This window comes from Manis javanica, chromosome 3 (genome assembly GCF_040802235.1).
Source record: "Manis javanica isolate MJ-LG chromosome 3, MJ_LKY, whole genome shotgun sequence".
Classification (NCBI taxonomy): domain Eukaryota; kingdom Metazoa; phylum Chordata; class Mammalia; order Pholidota; family Manidae; genus Manis; species Manis javanica.
In genome coordinates this window covers 217,594,745-217,615,175 of record NC_133158.1, presented here as the reverse complement: position 1 = coordinate 217,615,175, position 20,431 = coordinate 217,594,745, and the positions used below count along the sequence as shown (strand labels likewise).

At 46.4% G+C, this 20,431-nt stretch overlaps 1 protein-coding gene across 6 annotated transcripts in view; it reads left to right on the top strand.

Annotated features, from left to right (window-relative positions):
• Window positions 1-20,431, top strand: part of PALLD (palladin, cytoskeletal associated protein) — a 310,939-nt gene that overhangs the window by 85,508 nt on the left and 205,000 nt on the right. Inside the window, exon 1 of one of the 6 annotated variants that reach the window (XM_036998818.2) lies at window positions 15,670-15,827. The exons of the other annotated variants lie outside the window; for them this stretch is intronic. The gene's annotated coding sequence lies outside the window, so the exon portion shown is untranslated. Of the gene's footprint in view, window positions 1-15,669; window positions 15,828-20,431 lie in introns of those variants that run through there. 6 annotated transcript variants of the gene reach the window in all.

Genomic DNA, 20,431 nt, shown 5'->3' with positions numbered 1-20,431 from the left:
GGTTCCCCTCTGTGAGGACAGGAGGGCATGTGTTCGTGGAGTTCTTTAGTCCATGGCTGCAGGATGACCCCCTGGAGCGAGTGAAGTAGTTGTGTGCCTGACTCCGTCTCCTCAGATCTCCTGCAGTCACAGATTTATTCTCGAATCTGTCTCCGCCTTGCTGATATCTAGAGTTTAGCCCCTTTTCAGTTCGTGACCAATCTTGGAGGCAAATCCTGGAAACCCCCCATGACTAGGCCATGCCACACTCTGGCTGGATGGGCCCCTGCCACCAGCAACCAGGCCCTCTCTGCTCTGATCTGGCAGCAGCAGACTGAGTTGGTTCTGGCTCCCAGGTGTCCTCCGGGAGCCCTGGCCGAACTCTGCCTCCCGATCTTGTGTCCTGAGGGTTGCCACAGTCACTTCTTTCTCTTTCTTCCCCTTAATGAGCTCCACAAACAATAAAAATTCGGGTCATTCCACAAGCTGGTGGTGAAGTCTAAGCTTGTCCAGAAACTCTTTGCTATAAATCACTGCTTGTGGCCTGAATTGGGTGTCTCTGATCCTGTAAACTGTGTGCCACTGCACCTTGCCAGAAGGCTGGTTGCCAAAGCCCCTGAAGCCCAAACACAGAAGTAGGGCTTTTCTCTTCCTTTCCTATTAATGTGTGGCAAAACAACAAGGCAGGAGTCCCATCAACTCTCCAAGTTGATATATATACTTCACAAGACTATTAGATTATCTAATATAACCAAAACTGAGACCTGTGAAGTCTTATTCTTTGACCAAGTCAATGACAAATTCTGCAGGCTACATTTAATTTCTGCCATTGACCTATTTTGAGTTTTTTTTCATTCCAGCACCATTTTAATGCACAAGTACCTGGAACTTGGTCTTATGTATTCTGCAAAATTTTCTAGTTTCTGATTGTGCATCACCTTTACCAGTGGGTTCAAAGGCTGCTTGATTCTTTGTCCTGCCCGAAGAGCTCAGAGAAGGCAGTTTCCATTAGGGAAGTCAGATACACCAGTCCAACATGTCTACTACAAACTCCTCCACTTCCCCAAATAGCTTGATTTTATTAAGAAATAAAGTGTCTTGTCTTAGTTTGGGCTGCTGTAATAACTCACCAGAGATTGCATGCTTAAACAACAGAAATTTACTTCTCATAGTTCTAGAGACTGGAAGTCTGAGATCAGGGTGCCAGTGGGGTCAGTTCCAGGTGAGGGCACCCCTGATTTGCAAACAGCTGGCTTTTTGCTGTATCCATGGCACAGAGAGCAGAGAGAGAGAGAGAGAGGAAGAAGCTCTCTCCAGTTTCTTCTTACAAGGGCACTGATCCCATCCTGAAGGTTTTGCCTAACTGCCTCCCAAAGATCCCATCTCTAAACACCATCACATCCCTAATTGAGGGAATCCTAATTAAGGGAATTCATATGCTACCATCTGCACATGGCGTTTCCCATGGCCCATCCGCCTCAGAACACAATTTCTTACACCCTGGTAACTGATCCCAGAAAGAATCTCCACAGTTTTCTCTGATTTGGGGATAATATTCCAAGAAACGTCACAGCTTGGGCCAAGTTGGCCCCTGCATCCTTCTCTATATTTTCGACAGCCGATCAATGGTGAACGTAGTACTTGGCTGCTTTCTAGTGTAAGGCTAGTATCCAAGGCACAGCTGTGCATTATTCTCTGGGTCCAAAGTCCAAGGTATTCGCCCCTGGTGTAAAATGAACTAAACCAGACTGCCTTGCGCCTGCTTCAAAGGGTATCCCAACAGGATGGCCCCTCCAAGAGATATGTCACCGTCGTAATGAAAGAAATATTTCTGCTTTACTAGAAGCTCTATAGCGATGAAGTGGAGGTTGACACTGCTTCGTACAGCCGAACTTTCCAAAAATCTCCTGGGCCTTTGTAGCCAAACAGCCCAGCCCAGAATCCTCCTTAGCAGAGGGCACCGTGGAAGGAAAATGGAAGCTCACACTTTAGGATCCATGTCTCTGAAACCATGGAATTCAAAAAGCTCTCTGCACTGTCCCCTCACAGAATTTACAGCTACCAGGGATATGTCACAGAGATGTCCATCTTGCTGGCGTGGTGGCCGGAGGCTCTGCTTGAATTCTTTGCCTTGCAGCTCCTTCAAGAACAAGAGGATAATAGTGACAGTATTCTGGGGGGTGGCACAACAGAAAACTCATTTCGAATGGTCACTCTTGGAAATGCTCCGCATGGGTTTACATCTCTCAGCCGCCTAGGTGTACGCTACTGGTAGGGTGACCGGTCATGCCGTTTTGACTGAGACTGAGGGGTTTCCTGTGAGATGGGATGCTCACAACTCAGACCAAGCACATCCAGGGCAGCCCAGGTGAGGCAGTCACACTAATTCCGCGCCCAGGATGAGCGGAGACACTGGAATACTGGTAAGATGAGGTCTTTCCTGAGCCACATTTGTCTCCAATGGCTGTGCTGCCTCAGAGAGCTGTGCCATTAGCTCCTTTCAGAATGCCCGGCCCTGGACTATCCCTATCCGCGTCTTCTCCTCACCTCCTGGATGTGTGTCAGCAGTCTCCAGAATAAATTGTGCTACGCCCTTATTCCAGCTAACATGCCAGAAACTGGTGTGGGATTTAGCTTTCGCTGCAAGTGTCTGGTTGTGGAGCATACATATTAATATTTGAGAGGAAAGTGGCTGGAGAAACGAACCCTCCCTCCTTTGGCTGGTTTGTGGCATGAGCTCGGCACGACATGTTCAGATATGAAGTAATTAGAAACAATGAGCTGCTGGGATTACCCCAAGTCTTCCAGGAGACAGAGAGTGTGCCCCAAGTCTACAGAGACTAGAACTCATTATTGATAAAAGCAGGGGAATTAGATTAAACAAATTCATGGGCATACATCCAAAGATTATTTAAAAACATGGTAGTGGTGCCCATAGATAACACATGGACCCCACGAAGTCATGCCAGCCTCATGAGAAGAGGCCAAATGGGGCTGCAGTCCAGCTGCCCTTGGGGTCTGCAGCCCGGAGGCTGGCTTCAGCCAGTCTTCCTCCGCTGCGGGAGTGTCCTGAGCAACATCTGCCATCTGTGACTCCATCTGTGCAGATGGCACCTCTAGTCTAGCAGAGAATCTCCAGTCTCAGAAGAAAAGGGAAAGTTTCTTTACCTCTTGTCCTTTTTTTTCTATCATAAGAGCATGACATTGGTCTTCATCATTTTTACTGAAAAGTCCTGAACTTTCTATAATTAGAAAAGACACTGTGCACTCTGTTACTCATATTTAAAAACTAATGATGGCAATAAATCTATGGGAGGCCATGGCAGGGACAGTCCTGCTCGGGAGAGCCCCGGCCCGAGAGAGGGAGGAGCTGGCCCCTGGCTGCCATGGATGGTGCTCGCCAAGGCTCACTTCTTCTCTGGATACTCATGTGTGTATCATACACGTCTGAAATAGCTTTCTTCAATTTGGAAAGCCATAAAGCAGCAATACACAAATGCAGCGCCAGTGGAAGGCCCTTTATCAGTGTCATGCATGCTTTTACAAGTGTCTATTAAATGGTCTCATGCTGCCCTTGCTTTTGAACAGAACCTCTCCTTGCTCATCTGTACTCCCAGATGTGGCTGGATCCTTATTTTCTCCACTAATTGGGTATATTTTTCATAATTAATTATTGCTTTAAAAAAGACCATAGGAAGAGAACCTAATGCTGAAAAAGAAGCCCAAAGTGCAATGGAATGAAATCAGTCCTAACAGCAGAGGCCTCTCTTCTCTGCAACAGTCCTGCAGGGCGAACCACATCACGTGGGATGCTGCCGTTTCAACGAGCTGTTTGAATTGTCTGAGGCTGCATACTTGAATAAAAAGCAATAGTGGCACTATTGCCACTTGGCTGTGGGTATTTAAAACACCATGGCAGCAGGATTCCTCATGTAGAGGGAGAGCTGGCGCCTGCGAGGGCATGAAGAAGTCGGTTGATTGATAAGGGTTGCATGATTGAAGGAATGGGCTAAGAAAACTAACCGCTATCAATAGAGTTTGGCTCATATTTCTTGCAATGCATGTTTATAGTACTTTTGCTCTAATTCCCAGGGAAGATGCTAACTCAAAAAACAAACCACATTTATAAAACATTATTTTAAAAAATCCATATAGAAAAAACATTGAGAATTGAAATCATGCCCATGCTTCAGTTTCACACGCTTTCTGTCCAAATAAACATATGATTTTTTAAGCTTATTTCTGGCCAATACCACAAAAGGCTGGGGTATCAGGAAGGAAAAACTGATTTATCTTCATTACCATCTATCCGTACATACTTTTGTTAATCATGAAGACATTATCCTTACCGTTTCACAGGGAAAAAGCAGAATTTGGGGTCTGAGTGTTGGTAATCTGGCATGAGTTCATTTAGTGGCAAAAGGAATTCTTAAGTACCGACGTTACATTTCAACAGGGTACAAAAGGACTGGATTTACATTCCTTCTTGGATCAGGTTTTGTTCTTTATATTCCTTCTCTTTAGATAATCTAAAGCACGTGTGGCCACGCCGCGCCCGCTCCTCCAGTGGCCAGCTGGATGCATGGCGCCGGTGGGGTGCTCAGGGCACACTCGGCCACGCTGCCGTGTGCTGAGCCAAAGGGGAGCTCGTGACACCTCTCGCACCATCTCTGGGGTGCCCGTCACCAGAGCAATGGATGTCAGCTGCTCTGAGTCCCACCACGGACTCCTCTGAAGAACATCAGCAGGAGACAACAGTTTTAGATAATCAGTGCTTTGGGGTCAGGGGCAACTCAGAGGCCTCTGCCGTCAAGTTACCGTGAAGAGTGCTGCTAGCTGGGGAAGGTTAGTGGTGACGGGGCTGCTGAGGAAGGGCAGCTGGGCTCACCATTTCCCTCTCTGTTTTCTAACAGTCCTTGTTTTGATGGCTGCTGCAGTATATTTTGTCCGTTCTTTACATACTCCTTCTGGCTGTGAGAACCCCTTCAAAGGCAGTGTCCTGCGCTGTACAATGAGGATACTTGGAAAACCAATGGACAGTGTTAATATGGGAATTGATACATATAAAGTCTAACACATCAACAGTAATTTCTCTCAATAAATAACAATTATGATCATTATTCTGATGAAACCATAACAAAAATGAGACATCAGGAAGCATAGTTATGAAGTTCCCTCTACCAACTGACCTGACTTCCTTCCAACTGGAGAAATAAATACTGTAAGTGACTGACTTTTGGAGGGAGAAAGAGAGATTTGTGAACAGAATTTTGAAGTCCCTGCATTGCAATGCAAAGACATCATCAGTGAAATTCTACTGTTCTCGGAAGAAAAGAAATCCTAAAGAGAACAGGGGAGGGAAATGAGAGCAGCTACAAAAAGGGAGGTAGCGCTCAGTCATTTCATCAGCTGGAGTGTCCTTACACCCCGAGCCGCAGTTCCCTTCCTGTAGGATGGAAGTCGCACCGTCTGTCTGCCTCACAGGGTGGTTGGGATGGGAGGTCAAAATTACCACATAAACATGCTTTGTGAATTATAAAGAGCTATAGAGATGTATGGCTTTATTACATATCCAGACCCCATGCTGCAGGCCTGAGGGTGGCAGGAAGTCTTTAAAATCTAAGTCTGCTCTGTGCAAATTAACCTATGCTTCTGGCATAGGGTATTAACAGAAACTGCATCTCCAGCTGCTGGCTGCCCAAGGCTGGCTGTCCAACACATTTCAAAAATCTTTCTTAGTCGCTATTTTACTCCTTTTGTTATGCAAAAAGAAAGTTTTGAAAGGCTAGCTATATTTGAATATTAGAAGGAGATGCAGAAATCTCTTCTAAATGTGGTGGGGGTACATGGCAGAGGGCTCACTGTCTCAAGGTTTGAAGCTCTTAACATCAGAGATCAAAAACACGCTGTGACACCTCTGCCCAGCCACAACAAGATTGAGCTTTTTCCTCCAAGGTAAATACTGGCTGCTATGAAATACGTATTTCTTTATCCACAAGCTTCACTCTGGCTCATTTTATCAGTAGCATTATCTCTCAGATTTCTATAAATCCTTGTGCACATATTTTTCACATGGATGTGTTCCCTTAGACTCATTTTCAGGTTTCAGGAAGGCAGTGTTAATTATTATCATATTCTTAATTCCATATCCAACATGTCTGGATGCAGGTTTGATGAGGTGGATGTACAGCCGTCCCAGGCCCTGCTGGGATGACAAGCCCTTCCTTCCTCACAACCTACTGTACACCAGGTCCACACACTGGGTGCTGAGCACAGATGTGAGGCTGCCCAGCTGCAGGAGAGTCGTTTGTACAAAGACACCAAACATCCTTGAATAGGTGGTGGGAAAGCAGAGTCTAAGGAGGGAGGAAGACTTTCTGAGGACAGTGATGACTTAAGAGCTAAGACTTGAAGGATGGTAGAAACTGGTGCCAGGGGCCTCAGTGAAAGGAGTTGTCCTGGACCGGAAGCTGAGAGAAATCCAGCAGATGAAAGGCAGAAGCCCGATGCGGGGGCTGGAGAAGGCAGCAGCCACGTCGCATGTCTATGAGCATGTAAATGACTTTTGTCTTGAATCATGTGGCAACAGGCAGCCACTTAGTCCTGTCGTTTGAAATAGGGGAGTGGCCTGACCCCTCTGCATGTCCGGAGGTGACAAGTTCTGTCACCCGGGCTAGAGGGCATGCGGCTCGGATGAGGCTGGCAACGGCGGGCTGCGAGGAGTCGGAGATCTGCTGTTTCTTATGTTGGTGGGATCTTTTAGGAGAACCATCTCCATCTGCGGTGCCTTCACAGTGAGGCAGGAGAAAGACTAAGGATAACAAGCTACAGGGTTATCCTACGTACACAAGGTTTGGGAAGTTTGATCAGGTTCGAACTTGTGCTTCTGAATCTTAATGTTGCCAATGGATTCCTTAAAAGAACAGAATGCAGGAGTCTGGGTCCACTCCACCTCTAGTCTACTGCAAGCTTCCTAAACCATCAGATGTAACAGTAGCCAAATAGTCTTAAAAGCATGGTGCTCCATAATGAAAAATAGAGTCCTCTTAGCCAATGACCAGCACAGTGAGCACTTGAAGCTTTTTTAATGGCAGTGAAGAATTTGTGTAGATCCATCTACACATTTTCCTGGCTCCCGGTCTAAATGTTCAAGAAATCTAGAGAACAAACTGCACAGCCCACTGCTGTGGAGCAGAGAATTGACTAAATCCAAGCCACAAACCACCCTGGCTCCTTGCTAGCAATGTAGCCAACAGGCTTGATTAGTGACATTTAATTTCTGTTTTGCACTAATGGCATTCCCCCCAAAAACTGTCCTCCAATGGGTGGAAAGTTAGGCAACCAACCAAAAGATGTCTACTCAGTGAAAACAGTAAGCTACCGAGGAACACAGGTCAGATATGCATTTGCTAGATAACTTTGGGGGTCATGTGGAGGCTGACTTGGGGGGACAGCCTGAGACAGGTGCACACCGGACCTTCTCCCATCTCAGGATGAAGCAACACACTAGGCAAGGGGCGAGCCCAGACTTTAGGTGCGGACCCTGAATGAGTCCTGGCTCGACTGTGCATCCCTGCTCAGGGGATTTTTGCCACAATTAAAAGACATGGTGTGTGCAGAAACTGAAGGTAGTAAGCTCAATAAATGTTATGTCCTTGCCACATCTTTTAAAATACATTAAAAATAGACTAACGATTCTCCAAGTAGGTTTTGAGGTTTGTTTCCATCAAACCACTGAGGATACTGGGTTAAAATACAATCCCTCATCCCTACTCTGACCTTCTGAATGCACGTGGTGGAGGTAGGAATCTGCATTTTGTCAAAACCCATTTGATTCTGATGCACACACTCAAGAACCACGTTCCAGACTAGCAGACACATCATTAGTTACCCTGCAGTTGTTTAAGACCCATTTGGGCTTGTTTTATTGTGTTTTCTTCCTCTTCCCCAACAATTGATAAGCCTCAGAGTTAAGGCCTGGGCCTCCCATCAGATCCAGCAGAGGCTTGTTCAATAAACAATGAATGAACACTTGATTGATTTAATGGCATGCAAACACCTGGTTATATGAAAGAAACTTGCCACATCACTTCTAAAATTTTTCAAGACTTAACAGCTATTCCTTACCTGAAGGTTATTTCTGGGGGCAGAGAGCCCTGGAACCAGCTCTGGGCACAATGAGCCAGCACAAACCCGAATGATAGGGGCAGGGTGCCTGGCTCCTGTTTCCCACTCCCCAGCCGCCTACCCTTCACCCCAGGCTGAATGTTTTGGTACCATAAATTTTTCTGTTTTTTAACTACTTTAAGCTTTGTTGTTAATGGAAATGACTTTTTATCTGGAACTTGGGCCCAATTTTCACATTCATGCAAAGACTATATTTCCATATTTCCTTGATTTGCTATGTAAGTTCCTCTCTCAAATGTGTAAGAATCCCAAGACAAGTGGCAAAAGGAATGGCTCTTTTGTCACTTCCGACCTCTCTCCTTACAAGTGTTACCCAAGAGGCCCACGATCTTGGTAGACGGCAGATGAACTATCGGAGCTCTGCATTCCAGCGACCTATGGCCCACCTTCGCTTTGCGGAGGCCCATCACCCTGAGTCTGTGTGGGGTTAGCCGCAGCGCAAGTCTGCCGAGAAAGCCCTGTGCAGGGGGAAGGGGGTGATCCTCCAGATCCATAGACACATGTTCTATCCATTTGACTTATACGGGCGCCCTAAGGCTTTTACTTGGGCCAAAAAGTAGAAGCCAAGTTTTCATTGTAAACAGATGGTGTCTCTAACATGTAAAAAATTCTTCCAGTCATTCTCTCACACTAATGAGCTGAAGAAGATTCTGCTTTAAGAACAAACAAACAAACCCACAAAATTATCAAATACTCCCTCTCTCTGGATCCCATAGGCTCTAGGTCAAAACAGACAAACACCCCCCCCAACACACACCCCACAGACACGCATATGTGTGTGTGTGCTCTTAGACAAAACCAGTCTCCATTCCTCAATTTTGCCCTGCCTCCCCACCCTCTACCCACTGCCAAACCCTACATTCCTTTGGTGTGGGTGCCATGAATACAAAAGGAACAAACTTGATCCTAAATCGCAAAGGGGCTTCTCTTTGCATGACCACAACATAACCATTTGTCCATCATTTGGGGATTTTTATGAAGTCTCTAAGAATGTTTAGAATTCCAGTCTTGCTCAAATGATGTCTCATTAGTCAGCATGATTCATATGTTGAATCTTGGGACACCCTGGGAATTTCTGGTTAGAAAAAAACATAATCCTGTAGTGTCTCAATATAACAGATTTCTATATATTTTCCCCCATCCCTTTACCTTTTTTTTCATTCAGCCCAGAAAAAGAAAAGTGGAAAATCTTCTGTTTCCTTTAACATGAGGCAACTTGAAATTGATTGTAATCTTCCAGTCCCTGACCTGGCATTATTATGCTGTAATTGGGTCCTTACTTAAATCTCTCCATTAGGTAGCATCTGGTTACATAACTACTTTATGCCTTTAAATAGGAATATCACGATAACAATCTCCTGACAGATCATACCTCTGGGGCCTCAGTATGAAAGTTAATTATCCAGGCCTTTGAAATGTTTTTTTTTTAGCATTCTGGAGGAAGGAGTCACCAGAGGTTTATCCAGTCACCCATGCCTTGGGGCAGGACCACACTCAACAGTCTGACAGACAAGAAGGTCTCTTTTTACATATTTTTAAAGTTTCCTCAGGAAGATAGATTTATTCCATGATCTCCCTAAGTAAACTCTCCAGTGTTTCAATAATGTTAGCATTTTCAGAAAATAATTAAACTGACTATCATCACTCATTAATGTGGAAATCTGTCATTGGGGCATTAAGAATTCCCCTAATCAATGCCTTCCCATAGCATACCCAAAAACTGAATTGTCTGTCTACTGGTGTAAGAAATGATGAGGAATACAATTTTGAGGGACCTTATCTCAATCTCTCCCATCTGTTTAATGGGGATATGTGCTCTGTCAGACTCAGTATTATTGGGAGAATAAGAGATTATGTGGCAGGCTGCTTAGGTAAGGTATTATTTGTATCATCCCCCCAAAAAAATCATTCTAAAGCTGAATCTGGAAGTTGTTGAAATTTATTGTAGAAATAATAGGTGCTCCTGAAAAAAAGTACTGTAAATATAAGCCTAAATTAGAGGTATACTTTGTTCATGAAATAGCATGCAAGTATTCATTTAAGCAAATTAGGTGTTCAGATCTCACAAAGCGCCAGGGAAATGTTCTCTCACCGCAGACAACAGACCCGCCTGAGGAGCAGTAGCAGAAAGCGATGGCCGTGCGTGCACTCGCCACGCCTGGGGCAGGAGCCGGTGGGCGAGGCAGGAGACAGTGGGCTGCAGTGCAGGATGACAGCCTGTGCGTGAGAGAAGCGCTCACATCAGTGACTCAGAGAGCATGAGTGTGAAGGAACGAGAAAGATAGACCAGGCCACAGGGACCAAAGACCAAGTGCGCTTACGACCTTATCATAAGGTGGGATTCAAGCCAATTGATACATAAGAAAAAGGGCACTTTGCAATGCTAAATAATAAAACTTACAGAAATTACAGAAGATGCAAGGAAGATATACAGAAATGAAAACTCTCAGTTCATGACAAATTGAGTCAAAATATACTTTGAATTGACGTTCAAAGAAAATATAAATAACCTAATTAATGACAAGGTACATGTTATTCAACTCTGTGTCGTAAAAACACAGATAACGCCATTTTTTCAAATAACCAAGGAATGGACACAAAAATTGACCATAAACTACACCACAAAGGAAAAGTCAGTCAAACCCAAAAGATAGAAACATTACAGACAATATTCTTTGATCACAATGCAATAAAACAAAAAAATGTTATCAAAATCTCCATTAGGAATATCCGTGCAAAAATTTCTACATAAAATATTAGCACATAGGATCTACCAGCACATTAAAAATAATTTCCATGACCAAGTGGGGTTTATTACAGGAGTGCAAGGATAATTCATTACTAAGGAGTTTATTATATTCCATCAAATTAATAGATCTAAGGAGAAAAACTATATGATCGTTTCTAAAGATACTACAGAAAAGCATGTAGGCAAAAGCCAGTAGTCATACTTGATCTCCAAAAAAAAGCCCTTAATAAAATAAGGATAAATTAATCAATCCTTAGCATGATGAAATACATCATTCCCAGCCGAAAGTCCATAACATGCCTTCTGGGGAGACGCTGGAGACATCGCCACTAAAATCCAGTGAGACAAGGGTGCCCGCTGCCATTACTGCTGGTTACCATTATGCTACACCCAATAGACAGTTAAATTAGAAAAGTGTAAAAGTTGGAAAATAGGAAGTTAATCTTTAATTTTAGATGATATTGTTATTTAATACAGGAGAATTGAAAAAGCCTATAAACAAGAGAATTCAGTAAGCTAGAATGGTACAAAATGAATATACTGTTATTAACTGATTATACTCAGTAAGAAGACCTAATGAGAGAAAAGACCCCATTTATGATAGTAAGAAAAAGATAAAATACCTAAGAATCAGTGTAACAATACATTTGTGCCGGTGGGAATGTAAATTACTTCAACCATTGTGGAAAGCAGTATGGAGGTTCCTCAAAAAACTCAAAATAGAAATACCATTTGACTCAGGAATTCCACTCCTAGGAATTTGCCCTAAGAATGCAGCAGCCCAGTTTGAAAAAGACACATGCACTCCTATGTTTATCACAGCATTATTTACAATAGCCAAGAAATGGAAGCAACCTAACTGTCCATCAGTAGATGAATGGATAAAGAAGATGTGGTACATATACACAATGGAATATTATTCAGCCATAAGAAGAAAACAAATCCTACCACTTGCAACAACATGGATGGAGCTACAGGGTGTTATGCTCAGTGAAATAAGCCAGGTGGAGAAAGACAAGTACCAAATGATTTCACTCATCTGTGGAGTATAAGAACAAAGGAAAAACTGAAGGAACAAAACGGCAGTAGAATCACAGAACCCAAGAATGGACCGACAGTTACCAAAGGGAAAGGGACAGGGGAGGATGGGTGGGAAGGGAGAGATAAGGGGGTGGAGAAGAAAGGGGGCATTAAGATTAGCATGTATAATGTGGGGTGAGGCACGGGGAGGGCTGTACAACAGAGAAGACAAGTAGTGATTCTACAGCATCTTAGTACACTGATGGACAGTGACTGTAATGGGGTTTGTGGGGGGGACTTGCTGAAGGGGGGAGTCTAGTAAACATAATGTTCCTCATGTAATTATAGATTAATGATAACAAAATAAAAATAAAAATAAAAAAATAAAAAATAAATAAAGCAGGATCCATACCTCAATACCTTACACACTAAAACGGGATAAAACACAAATGGGCTAAATATTTAAATGTCAAAAATAAAATCAGAAGAGTATGTGATATAGGAAAGGGCTTTCTACATACTTTTTCCTACTACCTAAAAATTTAGATTTTTTGCACGCCACAAGAAACCAGTCAGGTCACAGGACAATGACAACATGAGTACAGAGAGGCCACAATAGAAGAAATAGAATTGGCTCGTAAACATGAAAAAGTTGCTCAACCTCACTCAGAGTCCGAGAAATGCAAATCAAAACTATCCTGAGACATCATTTTTCACCAATCAGACTGGCAAACACCCAGAAGTTTGATTATATAAACCACATTGGCAAGGCTGCGGGGAAACAAGGACCAGTCAGCATTGTCAGTGGGACTGTCAGTTGGTTCAGGTCTCTGATGGGCAATCTGCCTCTATCACAGTTAGAAAAGCAATCTGATAATCCCGCTTCTGGGAATTACTACCATAGATATACTTGTACAAGTATAAAATGTCATATTTGGAAGTTTGTAACATTGCTTAATAGCAAGATACTGGAAACAGCTTAGATGTCTATCAGTGGGGGCCTGATTAAATGCTTAAATGCGTTGTGCTGCATTTACCAAGGATGATGCCATGCAACATTAAACGCGAGCGTGTTTTCCATGCACCAATATGCATGCATATTGTATCGTGTCTCTTGTCTTCTCAAGACCCTCCAATGGCTGCCCATTGCTCTAAGAGTAAAAGCCAAAATCTTCACACTGGTGTACAAGATCCTACACGATGTGGGCCCCTTGTTGCCCTCTGCCTCTGGCCACCTGTGACATTCCGCCTCCCTTCCCCTGCTCCACCCACACTCAGCCTCTTAGCTGTTCCTTAGACGTGCGCGTCATTGCCCTCAAGGCCTCTGCCCTAGCTGATCCCTGCCTGGACCACCGTCCTCCCCAAGTAACCCCAAAGCTCACTCCCTCTTCTCCATCAGGCCTTTGCTTGTGTGTCACTTTCTCAACAAGGCCATCTCTGACCACTCCATTTAAAATTAAAATCCCGCACATGACATTCTCAATTCCCGTTATCTTGCTCCATAGTTCAATTGCTCTCATTATATTCTAATACTATACATTATTTACATATTTATTATGTTCATTGCTTTATGTGACCTCCCACAAGATATAAATCCTACAGGGCAGGAACTTTTGCCAGTTTTGTCCACTTCTCTCTCCTCAGCATATACAACAGTGCATGGCATATGGTAGGTGCTTAATAAGTATTTGTCTCCAAATAAATTAACAAATGAGCATATGCTAGAGCATATTTAAGTGAAGGAACAAGGTAAAGAACAATAATTTTCTGTATACAGTATTTCTAAGAAATAAAGTAAAAAGGGTAAGAATTTATATATGTAGGTATGTACATCAAATCTGCAAGTCTACAGAAAAAACATATCAGTGGTCACCACACACACACATGCGTGCACACAGAAGCTGATGCCACAGCCCCTGGACAGAGGGGTCCTAACTCAGTAGTATGAGCAGGTCCCAGAGAACTTGCATTTTCATCAAGCTCCTTCCCTGCCTTCTGAGACACTGAGGTGTTCTACAGACCACACACACTGAGACACTGTCCCCGCTCTCTGTCCTGACCCAGGGGACCCTACAGCACATTCGGCACTGGGGTAGTTCTCATTCGGAGCACAGTCAAATGGGCAGACGAGAGAGACAAATGGCAGAGATTTCACGGCCATTTGGCCTACACAGCCACAACCCGGAAGGGAGTCTCCTCCTGCAGACAATGCAGGACAGGGAAGCTTCACCTGCGCTTTCAGTCTCCTCTGCTCAGGAACACAGGACTCTCGCCAGGGTAGTCATCTTTGACTAAGACATTTATACATGTTGGATGTTTCAACCAAATTTCAGACTTCAAAAATGTTTGCTGTTTTAGCAAACACCATTCAAGGTGCTGCTCAGATTTCTGTGCTCATGATGACTACTTCCTAACCTCCCCGCCCGTTTTCCTTCTGCTCGTCTGGGCATTTTAATCAATAGCACAGAGGAAAATCCTAATTCACAGGGGAAAATCTTTCCTCAAAATCTTTGCTCTAATACCCCTTCCGGGAGACAAGAAAGGTGGTGAGGACCTGAAATATGTCTCGGAGAGGCCCACCCAACACTGCCACCTGCTCCGTGGCGGTGCCTTCCAGGTGAACAGAAGCACTTGACCCTTACTCAGAGATGCCAGGGAAGTGAAGTGAGTTAGAAAGTAGGACCTAGTGACAGACATACAGCAAGGGACTGAAGCTGCCAAACTCAGAAAATTTCCAGTTTGAAAAGCAAACTCATCCTCACTAAACACTGATTCCCAAAGGAAAGGGGAAATTCAGTAAGTGAGAGAAAAACTCAGTGTTTCATGACTGGTCACTTCCTTGGGATAATAAAAATGAGCTAAGATATACCCTAAACTCTCAACATTTTATTTTCATTTAAAAAAATGTTTTTTGCACTTCTTTTTTGGTCGTTCAAGATGGTCCTATTGTGCCGTTTCCTAATTGACTTCAAGAATTTGTCATGCTTTTGACATTTTATCTGCTGCATTAAAATGAACAGTTTCGTGGATCTGTCATGAGTTTCTTCCTTAAACTTCTAAACCCAGTTCCGGGTTTCCGTGTCCAGACTGGCCAGTGACAACAAGGTCTGCGACTCGAAGATGGGAGACAATGGAAGTGGGGAAATTATTTTTAAAAACGCTTTCAAAATCAGGCCGCGTCTGCCAGTGGGTTACAGCCGGCGAGCGGGTAGGTCTCCGTGGAATGGGTTTGTTTCCTGCTGTTTCTCCGTAACACCCGCGTGGGGCCCGAGACGCCGCGACGTGACAGTGCCGAGAGAGCCCGCGGCCCAGCCCCGTGTGCTCGTCCCGCCGTTCCCCGGATCCGGGGGGAAAGACTTGATCAACGGCAAACGTGCCCAACATGAAAAAGCACAAAACCAGACTTATTGCTGGCGCTCCTTCTCCTCGGGGCGTCAGGTGGGACGGGGCAGTCGGTTTACAGCCCGGCGGGAGGGCAGCCCCGGAGAGGCGGGCCGATCGGGGGCTGCGCGGCGGGAGGGGATGGGGAGGCGCCCTCCGCGGGACGGGACGCGCCCCCTTTCGGCCGACACAGTCGCCCCGCGAGCCGCCGCCCGCACCCCCGCGCGGTGCGGGTGGAGGCGGGGGCCGGCCTCCCGCCGGAGAGGCGCTCGGCCCGGGGGCGCGGCCTCAGCGCCCCGCCCCGGACACGCCCCCGCACGCCTCGGACACGCCCCGCACGCGCGCCCGGGACTCGCGCCGCGGGGCCGAGGCGTCCCCGTCGCGCCTGCAGGGCCGTCCTTGCGGCCGCCTTCGCAGAGCGCGCGGAGCGCAGCCTGCACGGAGCCAGGGAGCGCGGAGGCCCGCGACACCGAGGGAGCCCCTGGAGGGGCCGAAGGCGCCTGCCTGGCCGGTGCGTGGGCGCGGGCGCGGGTGGAGGGCCCCCTGCCCGCCGGAGAGCGGCTCCGCGGGAGGCCCCTGAGCGCGGCCGTGCGGCGGGGGTGCGGCCTCCGAGCGGAGGGCCCCGGTCTGCCCGGACCCGGCCGGCGCACCTGAGGGCGGGGGTCGCCCCCTGGCCGGCCGCAGCGAGGGACCCGGCGGGCGGCGGGAGGCGCGCGGGGAGGATGGCGTCCCACGACCTCCCGCGCGGGGCCGAGCCGCCGGGCTTCCCGCGCTTCCTCGCCCACGGCGTTGCTGTCAGTTTTTACAAATACCCTGTTCTGGTGATTGCTCGAAACGGGCCAACCCGGAGGTAGCCAGCGTGCCAGCCCAGGAGAGGTTCCCCCTGGTCCCCCTGCGCCCCGAGCTCGGGCCGGGAGCCGCCTCGCGCTCGGGCCGGGAGGAGGGCTGCGCGGGAACGGGCCGCGGCGTGTGCCCAGCTGTCCGCTGATGGAGATGGTCAGGACACTGCGCTGCGGTTTCCCGTGCCGGTCGGGCAAGCCGAAGTCCTGCCCGCACGATGAGAACGGCTCTCAGCAGCCCCGCTCACACTTCCAAGTGGAGCTCAGTGGAATGCTTGTTTATTCTGTTGCTGATAAATCCATGGGAAATCTCTGCTGAATCCAGCAATTTTAAAAAGCAAGTCCTAGCTTATAATTGCCCACATATGGGCAAACAGGTTATTTTCAGTAACTCAAGAGCTTTGCTGGGACCATTGTTTTAGGGGTGAAGATATTATAAGTATGCATCTGAGTTCAACTCTTGGACCCCCAGTTGAAGTGGAAAGTCATCATTGGGTATCTGATGAAAAAGATCATTGCCAGATAGTTACCAGGCAGTAAAATAACATGTTTTTGAAAAGATTGTAACTAGGAGCCCTTAGTTTGCTAGCTACTATGTAATTCTTCGTTGTTCCTTTAGGGATGAGAACCTACTCTGATCTCAACAGTGTTTTCATTTGTTGGCTGTTTATTATGTGGTTTTGCTGGGTCTCTTTTTTTCTTTTTGCTCTTGAAAATCTCCCTTCACATAGGTGAAATCACAGACTAGAATTTGGAGCATCTATTGCTCACTGGGGCTAAAATTAGAAAAGTCACGGAACTTTTCAGGCATATCCTTTTTGCTTCAAAGGAGATTCTGCAGTCTTTTCAAACTCCCAGTTGGCAGTTATTGTATGACGCTTAAGTACTCTTTAAAATAACATTTATTTGGATAACTTTTCTTTCTGAGGTGCCTAAAGGTGTGTACAAAACATTTACCATCCCTTCAAAGACTATGTATTTACCTCTTTGAACAGTTCCTTTTAAGAAAAATAAAAGTTCCAATGGCACTTGCAAAATACAAGACTGGGTCCTCTGATGTGCTGGCAGATGGCAGTCGCTTGAGCTTTGTTTATGCTCAGGACAAGCTCTCTTCTCTTAAATTAATCATGAATCGAATAATTGATTTCTCACACCTTGGGCTGCTCTTAATCTCCAGCCATAAGTTCAAAGCGTGGTTACTTTTGAGGTCTAGGTCACTTGGAAAGCCTTGCACAGCCTGTCAAACGATTGTGCAGCTGGGTCAAATCTAGTCGCTGTACACATCACGAAATGGAGTGACATCAGCCTTGAGCTCTCCTGGCTTTCGCATTTCCAACACTGGCTTCAGTGACCTTCCCATTTGTTGGGCAGCTCCAGAGATGGTGGGGCTGATGGATACAATAGGTTTCTGTAAATGTAATTAAACCTGTCTCTGCCAGCTGCCTGTGGTATTCGTGAATGTTTTTGTAAGAAAAGCTGCTCTTCGGCTTTATCTGCCCACTGTGGTTTGTGGCACATTATGCTATTCTGCAGCCACGGCAGTTTTTTCTGGAATGACTGAGCTGTGATGTCATGTGCTGTCTCAGCGCGGGTCCCTGTCCGGGCTTTGCTGGGGTCTGTGTGCCTGCGCCAGGGAGTGGACACTCCCTCTGTGTGCTTGGTAGCGACTCCCCGTCTGCTCCAGCACATTCCAGCGCTTGAGACCAAAGCCACCAAATGGTTTGTGGGCAGAGTGATTTGGGCTGGTTACAGATGATTTAAAAGGAAGGTTATGGGCATATGAAGTGTAGGGTAAAGAAAATATATTTTACTACTTTATTGAGACCACATGGCTCCAACTCGAACTGTTTTTTTCTTTTTTAACATGAAAATTGTTGGCTGAACTGGCTCACAGTGTTCCCCCTCCCCCACCCATCCTGGCGTTTTTCCTTTTTTATTGCTTAGAGCAAAAAGCTATATTCTCTATTTATTGTAGGCTTGGCCTCACCGTTATTTCTGAAAGTTTGAAGTATTTTTATGCTTAGGAAAACAGGGAAAAGTAGAATTTCTATGCTGTGCTCTTCAGTGGCCAGAGACCATTTTCAGAGACTCCAGCCTCTGCCCTCACCAAAAGGACACCCACGTCAATTGGGGGCTGGGGGGTAGTGGGCAGTAGTTATGAAAGAGGCAAGTGTCAGCCTAGCCCCTTGTACCGCAGGGTCACAGAATGTCAGTCAGTGCGGACGGTGTGTGCACTCCTCTTGAGTGGGAGAGATGATTTTGGCCAGCCTCCTAAAGACCCATCAGGCCCCGTGATTAATAATGGGGCCAAATGGAGCACAACCCATTTTCCCAGTGCACTAATATGATGACGGCTCAGAGCGTGGAGGGCCCCTCCCTTCAGAGGTTCCTGGAGCACACAGGCCTTCAGCCCCTGTGTCATTGTGAGACCACACTGTCACCTCCTGCCTCTGCTCGGTGGGCTACCCCAGCTCGCCATGATGAGCCACCTCCTGCCGCTGATCAGGCTCCCAAACCTCTGTCAGCATGAGCCTCACTGTGGCTCACTGCCGTCCCATTTCAGTCTTTGGGGTTTGTGCTGTAGCCTGATGGTCTGTCATGAGCTACCAAATAGCCATCTCCAACATCAGCTTGGTGTTATGAAACCCGTCAGAGAAGCTGAGGGGAAGGCTGGCTCGTGCATGTACCCAGTCCCTTGGACACTGCCAGTCCGAGGTCCGAGGGCTGTAGCCATTGATGTAATGGAGGGCTGCTTGCAAGACCCCAATGGCCCTCAGAGCTGCTGCTCTTTAATCCATCTGAGCCAGTCTGGATTCCCGCAGTTTGAGTCTATGCATATCTAGGGATTTAAAGGAAAGCATGTGGAGATCAAATCAGTGTGGAGGCTTATGAGAACTGGAAAAATGTCAAGAAGACAGCATTGTGTGATGGAAATTGAACTACACTGGAATCGAGGGTCCTCATTTTGCCACAGTGTGACCTTGAACAAGCTACTTAATGGTGCAGCATATTGATAAAGTAGTTTACTGCATTTTATCATGCCCTTCATAGCCCTGATGTCACATGGCCCTCAGAGTGACACGAGGCATCAGGTAGTGCGCTTTCCATTCTACAAGGACAGAAACTGAAGCTCTAGAGATTACTGACTTGCTCAAGGCCACATAGCATGTGACCGGTAGAGTTTGGCCTTAAATCCAAAACTTCTAACTTCAAACTCCATGTTCTTTCCGCTGTAGCAAACAGCCTCCACAACCCATAACCTCTGTGGACCTCACTCTCCTTATTTGCAAAAATGAGACATTTGGCTCCAAACAGAAGGGTCCATTCCAGCTCAGAATTCTATGTCTGATGAATCACTGCCTGGAAGAGGCTTTAAGAAATCACTTAGTCATATTCCTTGCTTCCAGAAGGACTCTATCTAAACTTTTCTGAAAAGAAAATGTCATTTTTTTTTTTAAAACAATCCCTGACTAGGTAAGGGGCCAATAGTGCCTGAGAGCATTCCTGGGGGAGGGAAGGGGGGGTTGCCCTATCAGTGCCGCCCAGCAGGCGGTCCCCCGCCTACGCTCAGAAGCAGTGCGCCCTGCCTTGCTGAGTGAATGTCCAGTCTTGAGACCAGTGTCTAAAGTAGGAGAAGAGAGTCACTGGCCTGCCTTGCTGTTGGGAAGGGGAATTCTGTGAGGAGAGATCAGAGCGCTGGTTACTGTAAGGGGGAGAAAGAGTGACATGACTCAGGAGTGATCCTGAGGTTTATTAAGGACGCCTGGAGAGAGTGACGCCTGCAGAGGGCTGCTCTCTAGTTTGGAACCACCAAAGGGCAGAGGCATTTCTCTGAAGATGGTGCCCCTGCACCTGTGGTGGAGAATCTCACCATTTCTCCCCCATCATAGCACTGTTCTCTGCCCCAGTGCCACTCGCAGGCCCAAGTTAGAACTACGCTAGTGTTTCCATACTTGGTATGTGTCAGGCACATAATCATGTTTCATCCTCACAAAAATATTGTGAAGCAGATCTGGTATCCCCATTCATTGTCTGGAAATTATGTTCTAACAAGGCTAAGCATCTTGTCCAAGATCACATGGCTAATAAGTAGCAGAGGCAAAATGGAACCCAGGTCTGTCTCACTCTGAAGCCGATCTGCTTTCTCTTTCAGACATCTAGGTCTTTGAGGAATTGGGGCCTTCCTTACCTGTACACAGACCCTGCCCTCTGGGTTCACGTTGCTGTGGATCTCCGGGCAGGGCCTTGAGCGGCCCCTGAGCTCTGGAACCAGATC